The following is a 7,111-nucleotide window of genomic DNA, read 5'->3' as shown; positions in this document are numbered from 1 at the left end:
AGCACAAAAAAGCAGGTTGGAACTGCTCGGTAACCCATTTGCTGTTGACGTGGAAAGCTCACCACCAAACCTCCAAATGGAGTTGATTGACCTCCAATGCAATGATGCACTGAGGGCAAAATATGTGGCAGTGGGTGCTGCGGAGTTCGCCCGTTTCCTCCCCGACACAATGCCCCAGCTGCGCATCCAGGCTGCTCAAACGTTGTCTATGTTTGGCAGCACATACCTGTGTGAACAACTGTTTTCTTTGATGAACTTGAACAAAACATCACACAGAAGTCGACTTACTGCTGAACACCTCCACTCAATTCTGAGGATTTCCTCAGCTCAGAGCCTTGAACATTGATGAACTTGTGGAAAAGATGGGACACCACCAAGTATCACCCTCAACCTCAAACAAGTGAACATTACTGTGCAATCACATATTTAGAGTTTTTACTCAGTTCAAGTTTAAAAGTTAAAGTTTAATATTTGTTTTCACTGCATGTTACTTCTCCTTAAACAAAGTGTTGTTTTTGATTAATAGATTTTTGCACTTTATTTTATTGTATTTCAATCCAATTATATTTTAAAAATATTTCAGTTGAGTGGATGATAGAAAATTGCTATTATTGTTTTTTCTTTGAAGTAAATTTAGCCCACTTTTGCTAAAATAGAAAATATAGGCTACTGATGGTGCCTTGAATACCGGTTTCTTTCATTTAATGTTCATGTTATGGGGATTTTTATATAAAGGAAATTTGTCTTTTGTGTCTGTTGAAAATTAAAGATTACTGACAGAGCCATAAGAAAATATTGCTTTATTTATCTGATCATATTGGAATATATTTGTTAGGTTTTCAGTAGGTTCAATTAGGTTCACTAGACTATATGCGTCATTTAAAATTTTTTCAATGAACATTCGAACAGTCCGGCCCTCGGCTTGTAGCTAAAATTTTTATTTGGCCCTCCGTCCATTTGACTTTGACACCCCTGACTTAGAGGGTCGTTCAAGTGGTTTTTCAGTTTATATAAAAATAATAAAAAAATTCTGACAGGACTCGAATGCACCATAGGACAGACATATGAATATGAAAATAAGACACAAGTCATTTCAGTACAGGCTGCTATGATGAATGAGCGCGTGTGAATTTCACAAATCTAGCCAGGCCTGGTTTCTCCTGGTTTCTCCTGGTCTCCTGGTTTCCCCTGGTTTCTCTTCATTCCTCTTGCAGTTTGCATGTGATTCATTGGGCTGTGCAGTTCTAAATGTGGGCATCTGTAATTAGGTCATACTAGCTTCTGTCCCGGTCTCTCTCTCCCTCTCTCTGGCTCTCTTTCTCTGTCTCTCCCTCGCTCTGTCTCCCTCCATCCCTCGCAGTACAGTCTTGGATGGGTTCGCAATGAAGCAGCACAGTGTGTGGAAGAAAGCGGCGCACAGATTAAATGCCCTCTCTGCGAGACTGCTGAGGGGGAGGATACGCGTTAAAGCTTAGAAGCTTGAAATAGTCATCTCTATATTTGGTTCAGCAGAAAAATCGCAGGGGAAGAGAAATTGCATTTCTGTTTACAAGGCGTGGAGGGTACATTGTGAGGTCCAGGAAGCCTGGAAACCTTGGAAGCCCCCATGGATAAGCGCTCTCTCTGTCTGTCTCATGTCCTCTCCCTCTCTCCCTCTCTGTCTCTCTCCCCCTTTCTCTTTCTCCCTCTCTCTCCACTATCTCTCCACCTCTATCTGTCTCTCTCCCCCTTCTCTTTCTCCCTCTCTCTCCCCCTTTCCCTGTCTTCCTCTTTCTGTCTCCATCTCTCTCCCCCTCTCTCTGTCTCCCTCTCCCCCCTCCCTGTCTCCCTCTTTCTGTCTCCATCTCTCTCTCTGTCTCCCTCTCTCCATCCCCTCTCTCTCTGTCTCCCTCTTTCTACTCCCCCTCCCTGTCTGTCTCCCCTCCCTCTCTCCATCCTCTCTGTCCCCCCTCTCTATCTCTGTCTCCCTCCCCCCTCTCTCCGTCTGTCTCGCTCTCTCTCTGGATCCTGACAGACAACAAACTAACCCCTGGCCTGATGACTCTCTCTCTGGATCCTGACAGACAACAAACTAACCCCTGGCCTGTTGACTCTCTCTCTGGATCCTGACAGACAACAAACTAACCCCTGGCCTGATGACTCTCTCTCTGGATCCTGACAGACAACAAACTAACCCCTGGCCTGATGACTCTCTCTCTGGATCCTGACAGACAACAAACTAACCCCTGGCCTGATGACTCTCTCTCTGGATCCTGACAGACAACAAACTAACCCCTGGCCTGATGACTCTCTCTCTGGATCCTGACAGACAACAAACTAACCCCTGGCCTGATGACTCTCTCTCTGGATCCTGACAGACAACAAACTAACCCCTGGCCTGATGACTCTCTCTCTGGATCCTGACAGACAACAAACTAACCCCTGGCCTGATGACTCTCTCTCTGGATCCTGACAGACAACAAACTAACCCCTGGCCTGATGACTCTCTCTCTGGATCCTGACAGACAACAAACTAACCCCTGGCCTGATGACTCTCTCTCTGGATCCTGACAGACAACAAACTAACCCCTGGCCTGATGACTCTCTCTCTATACTGACAGACAACAAACTAATCCCTGGCCTGATGACTCTCTCTCTATACTGACAGACAACAAACTAACCCCTGGCCTGATGACTCTCTCTATACTGACAGACAACAAACTAACCCCTGGCCTGATGACTCTCTCTCTGGATCATGACAGACAACAAACTAACCCCTGGCCTGATGACTCTCTCTCTATACTGACAGACAACAAACTAACCCCTGGCCTGATGACTCTCTCTCTGGATCCTGACAGACAACAAACTAACCCCTGGCCTGATGACTCTCTCTCTGGATCCTGACAGACAACAAACTAACCCCTGGCCTGATGACTCTCTCTCTCTGGATCCTGACAGACAACAAACTAACCCCTGGCCTGATGACTCTCTCTCTGGATCCTGACAGACAACAAACTAACCCCTGGCCTGATGACTCTCTGGATCCTGACAGACAACAAACTAACCCCTGGCCTGATGACTCTCTCTCTGGATCCTGACAGACAACAAACTAACCCCTGGCCTGATAACTCTCTCTCTGGATCCTGACAGACAACAAACTAACCCCTGGCCTGATGACTCTCTCTCTGGATCCTGACAGACAACAAACTAACCCCTGGCCTGATGACTCTCTCTCTGGATCCTGACAGACAACAAACTAACCCCTGGCCTGATGACTCTCTCTCTGGATCCTGACAGACAACAAACTAACCCCTGGCCTGATGACTCTCTCTCTATACTGACAGACAACAAACTAACCCCTGGCCTGATGACTCTCTCTCTATACTGACAGACAACAAACTAACCCCTGGCCTGATGACTCTCTCTCTATACTGACAGACAACAAACTAACCCCTGGCCTGATGACTCTCTCTCTCTGGATCCTGACAGACAACAAACTAACCCCTGGCCTGATGACTCTCTCTCTGGATGAGGACTCCTTGCTGTCCCCAGTCCACCTGGCCATGCTCCTGCTCCAGTTTCAACTGTTCTGCCTTACTATTATTCAACCATGCTGGTCATTTATGAACATTTGAACATCTTGGCCACGTTCTGTTATAATCTCCACCTGGCACAGCCAGAAGAGGACTGGCCACCCCACATATGCTCTCTCTAATTCTCTCTTTCTTTCTCTCTCTCGGAGGACCTGAGCCCTAGGACATGATGGCTCCTTGCTGTCCCCAGTCCATCTGACTGTGCTGCTGCTCCAGTTTCAACTGTTCTGCCTTATTATTATTTGACCATGCTGGTCATTTATGAACATTTGAACATCTTGGTCATGTTCTGTTATAATCTCTACCCGGCACAGCCAGAAGAGGACTGGCCACCCCACATAGCCCGGTTCCTCTCTAGGTTTCTTCCTAGGTTTTGGCCTTTCTAGGGAGTTTTTCCTAGCCACCGTGCTTTTACACCTGCATTGTTTGCTGTTTGGGGTTTTAGGCTGGGTTTCTGTACAGCACTTTGAGATATCAGCTGATGTACGAAGGGCTATATAAATAAATTTGATTTGATTTGATTTGATTTTGGATCCTGACAGACAACAAACTAACCCCTGGCCTGATGACTCTCTCTCTGGATCCTGACAGACAACAAACTAACCCCTGGCCTGATGACTCTCTCTCTGGATCCTGACAGACAACAAACTAACCCCTGGCCTGATGACTCTCTCTCTGGATCCTGACAGACAACAAACTAACCCCTGGCCTGATGACTCTCTCTCTCTGGATCCTGACAGACAACAAACTAACCCCTGGCCTGATGACTCTCTCTCTGGATCCTGACAGACAACAAACTAACCCCTGGCCTGATGACTCTCTCTCTGGATCCTGACAGACAACAAACTAACCCCTGGCCTGATGTCTCTCTCTCTGGATCCTGAGAGACAACAAACTAACCCCTGGACTGATGACTCTCTCTCTGGATCCTGACAGACAACAAACTAACCCCTGGCCTGATGACTCTCTCTCTGGATCCTGACAGACAACAAACTAACCCCTGGCCTGATGACTCTCTCTCTGGATCCTGACAGACAACAAACTAACCCCTGGCCTGATGACTCTCTCTCTGGATCCTGACAGACAACAAACTAACCCCTGGCCTGATGACTCTCTCTCTGGATCCTGACAGACAACAAACTAACCCCTGGCCTGATGACTCTCTCTCTGGATCCTGACAGACAACAAACTAACCCCTGGCCTGATGAACAAACTAACCCCTGGCCTGATGACTCTCTCTCTGGATCCTGACAGACAACAAACTAACCCCTGGCCTGATGACTCTCTCTATACTGACAGACAACAAACTAACCCCTGGCCTGATGACTCTCTCTCTGGATCCTGACAGACAACAAACTAACCCCTGGCCTGATGAACAAACTAACCCCTGGCCTGATGACTCTCTCTCTGGATCCTGACAGACAACAAACTAACCCCTGGCCTGATGACTCTCTCTCTGGATCCTGACAGACAACAAACTAACCCCTGGCCTGATGACTCTCTCTCTGGATCCTGACAGACAACACACTAACCCCTGGCCTGATGACTCTCTCTCTGGATCCTGACAGACAACAAACTAACCCCTGGCCTGATGACTCTCTCTCTATACTGACAGACAACAAACTAACCCCTGGCCTGATGACTCTCTCTATACTGTCTGAAACACTAAGCAGGAGAACAATAGAACAAAGGAAACCAAACCCAGACTTCTACAGAGATGTCAACAGACAGCAACTAGATCTGAACGTTTTTATTTTTCTTCTCAGAATAACTACTCCAATAATTTCATGTGTTTGCCTTTAAATTAAACAACATGCCAAGATAAAGAAAAGTGGAACGAAAAAGAGCAAAGTATGTGTGTCCCTTCTGTTTCTGTCTGAATTGTTTGGTGCATTTGTTTACTTGGTTGGGGAGACTAGGTTCTGAGCAGATTCCAAGGTTATTATAAAAAGCTACGTGTCTTTCTTTAGCTCAGTTAGTGATTGGGATCAGAAACAAGTAGAGTTACAAAATTGCTCTAACATTACCAAAATTCTGAGGTTTTCCAGAAATCGCGTTTGGAAAATTCCCAGAATCAGGAGGGAAATAAGCTGAAAAGACAGAATCCTCCAACCAGACATTCTGAAAAGCTAGGAATTTTAGGAAAGTTATTAGAATTTTGCAATGTTTGAAGTAAGAAAACTAACACTTGACTTCAGTACTCCACCAGAACACTGTTTTCACACTGCAATACGGAGGCTGGTGGAGGAAGAAATGGGGAGGTCAGGCACATTGTATTGACTGGCATAACATAAGGCATCAGGTCAGGACTTCTGACTTCAATACTTCTGACTGGCATATCACAGCAATATACAAGCTACATAAGTGAGCTATCTCATTAACAATATTACATCACTTGGCACCTGCCACCAGTGTTCCAAATGAGTAGGGCTGGGAGAAAGTCCTGACCTCTTTTTGAACTGGTAGCATCAAGAGATTGATATTGTAGGCTACCTTCTCGAGCGACTTGTTCGACAGTCATCACATCTTGATACCTACAGAGCCCTCAGAAAGTATTCAGACCCCTGGACTTATTCCACATGTTGTTGTTTTACAGCCTGAATTCAAAATGGATTACATATTATTTTTCTCTCACCCATCTACACACAATACCCCATAATGACAAAGTGAGAATGTTATATTTGTTTGTGCAAATGTATTGAAATTAAATACATAAATATCTAATTAACATAAGTATTCACATGTTAGAATCACGTTTTCCTGGTTAAGTCTCTAAGAGCTGCACACCTGGATTTTACAATATTTGTCCATTATTATTTGTACAATTCTTCAAACTCTGTCAAGTTGGTTGTTGATCATTGCTAGACAGCCATTTTCAAGTCTTTCCATAGATTTTCAAGACGATTTAAGTCAAAACTGTAGCTAGGCCACTCAGGAACATTCAATGCTGTCTTGGTAAGCAACTCCAGTGTAGATTTGGCCTTGTGTTTTAGGTTATTGTCCTGCTGAAAGGTGAATTTGTCTCCCAGTGTTTTTATTTTTTACATTTGATTAATTAGGATCCCCTTGTTGCCGACAGCAAGGGCGACAACTCGTCTTACTGGGCTCCGACATATAATGAAAAGCAGACTGAACCAGGATTTCCTCTAGGATTTTGCCTGTGCTTAGCTCTATTTTGTTTATTTTCATCCTAAAAAACTCCATGGTCCTTGACGATGACACGCATACCCATGACATGATGCAGCCACCACCATGCTTGAAAATATGAAGAGTGTTACTCAGTGATGTGTGGTGTTCGGACATAAAGTTAATTTCTTTGCCACATTTTTTGCAGTTTTACTTTAGTGCCTTATTGCAACAGAATGCATGTTTTTGAATATTTGTATTCTGTACAGGCTTTCTTCTTTTCACTCGGTCACTCTGTAACTACAATGTTGTTGATGCAGCCTCAGTTTTCCCCTATCACAGCCATTAAAGTCTCAAACTATTTTAAAGTCACCATTGGCCTCATGATGAAATCCCTGAGCGGTTTCCTTCTT

The sequence above is a fragment of the Oncorhynchus gorbuscha genome, linkage group LG11 (assembly GCF_021184085.1).
Source record: "Oncorhynchus gorbuscha isolate QuinsamMale2020 ecotype Even-year linkage group LG11, OgorEven_v1.0, whole genome shotgun sequence".
Taxonomy (NCBI): domain Eukaryota; kingdom Metazoa; phylum Chordata; class Actinopteri; order Salmoniformes; family Salmonidae; genus Oncorhynchus; species Oncorhynchus gorbuscha.
Note: the sequence above shows the minus strand (reverse complement) of the source record.